The following is a 2417-nucleotide window of genomic DNA, read 5'->3' on the forward strand; positions in this document are numbered from 1 at the left end:
GTGCCGCATCCAGTGTAGACAGCATCACTGATTATAATGAGTTCTATAGAATTTTGTCGTGCCATGCCAGCCGCGCCACGTGCAGACACGGTGTAACATTGGTTTTGCTTTGTTTCACAGAACTAATCGTTGCCTGGGTTGCCTGGGTTGCCGGAGCTATTAAAATAGGGGCGAGACCCTTTTGGGGTAGGGGCGTGTTTGTTTTGGTGATTTCAAATGTCAACATTGGCTACCAGAAATCGCTTACCCCACCTTTAAATGAAAAAAATTACAATACAATTTTGAGATTATTTAATAGAAAACAATCAAAGGTAAAACATCTGTGTACATTCTATTAATGAAAATATTAAGGGGAAATCATAATGGCAAAATAATAAAAATAATAAAAAGGCTCCATTTTATTTTTATATGTGTGTGCGCGCGTGTGTATGTGTGTGTGTGTGTGTGTTGTGTGTGTGTTGTGTGAGATTGACCAAAGATTGGCAAAGCTGCAATATCATGACAAAATGATTAATTATTACTCTTGATATTGTTTTTTTTTGTTGTTGTTGTTTGTTTTTGGCTAAGAACTGTTTATGTACTTTTTTAAATTGCTTTTTAAGGATTAAAAAATCCAAACTTCGCGTTGGTTATTTTTTTTAAGCTAGCAAAAAAAAAAAAAAAACTCCGGTTATAATCACTGAAGCTGTCTACACTTCAAAATCAATCTCTTACTTACATATTTTCTGCACTTTATTGTTATGATGAGAGAATTGGAGAATGCTGATTCTGTTCTCAGTCAGCGAGGGTGAAGGCTGAACAAACGCCTCTGATTGGCCAATGCGTTCATAAAGTCAACAGAAACGTGTGTGATTGGTTAAAACGCTCACCGCTGCAAACCGCAGGTAAAAAAAGAAATCTGATGCAACGTGAGCTGATCTACTATAATGACACTTCTCATTCATTTCACATGTATTTTTGCATGTATGATATACGTCAGTTTGACTCACTTCTCTTCTCTGCTCATTCCTTTAGACGCTGTCTCTTTTCCGCTCTCCGTCTTTGTTTCCTCATGTTCTTCAGTTTGTCCCCCAACATCTGCTGCAGGAGGAACGCCATCTCCTCTGATTTTAAGCCTGAAGAAGAGATTAACTATCCAGTATCCACTACTAGTTCATGTATTTGACCCACGGCTTTCCAAAAGTTGGGTAATGCAAGCTGCTTTATGAAGACAATAGAGGTGTGTGAGTTCCAGATTTGGCATCTGATGAAGATGAGGGCGATGGAAACGTCTCAAGAGCTTAACTCATTATAAATGCCTCACCTTGAGCCAAGGACGAACGGCTATTGTCTTCATGCATAATACTGCTGATCTGAAATACATATCAACTAGTGTCAATTCATTTTATTAACAGAAACGATATACAATTTTGTCCAAAAGTCTGAGACAACTAGTGAGAAATGCTTTTTTTTGCATGCTTTTCTAATATAATACATGTTTTTAATTATTGAAAAGTTGAAACATGAACATAAAGCTGTCATTGTTAACAAAAATTAAAATGAATAAATATATGAAAATGATTGTTTAGTAAATAATTTTTTACTGTTATACACTTTTGAACTAAAACTATTTTTTTGTTAATTGCAATGAGGATGAAATAAAATATTAGGTAAAAATTATTATTATTTAGGCCTAGTTAATTATATTACAATTATTTAATAGTTGTTAACTAAAAATTTAACTATTAACAAATTAACTATTATTGTTTTTTGTTAATTGAAATGAGAAATAATTAAAATTAAATACAAATATTAGATTAAAAAGTCAAACTAAAAATATTATTAGGCTGTATTATTCAAAATATTAATACAAACTCTAACAGTTTCTCTAAGATACTAAAATAACCCTGTTTATTTTTACATGTAGGCCTATAATATATAAAAATTACCACAGCAAATGAAGTAGATAATGCAGATAATTTTTAGATCATTTTAATTTTTTTTTTTTTTATTAACCTTTTACTTCTGTTATTATGGCACTGTGATATAGTGATTTTTTAATCACATTCTGAAATGTAATTAGGTGTTTTAAAGCAGCACTATGTAACTTTTGGCGCTCTAGCGGTTAATAAACAGAACTGCACACATCCCGCGGAAGAACATTCCAACCGGAGCTACTTCTCTAAGTTTATGTCTATGGCGATTCACGCAGGTATGTGTTACTCCGCAGCGGTGACGACCCGACCAGGCTACAATAGTCCAAATATAAGTACTTATTATAAGTGTACCGTAGTGATTCGGAATAAGACAAAAACGCGGTTTGGAAGATGAATTCATGATGTACTCGCTCATTACATACATTTCGCACATTTTGAACACAGAAAAAGCTACATAGTGCTGCTTTAAACCGATGCGAGCTTCGGATCTTTCAATTTTTC

Source organism: Sinocyclocheilus rhinocerous, unplaced genomic scaffold, assembly GCF_001515625.1.
Source record: "Sinocyclocheilus rhinocerous isolate Xijiao unplaced genomic scaffold, SAMN03320098_v1.1 scaffold1534, whole genome shotgun sequence".
Lineage (NCBI taxonomy): Eukaryota > Metazoa > Chordata > Actinopteri > Cypriniformes > Cyprinidae > Sinocyclocheilus > Sinocyclocheilus rhinocerous.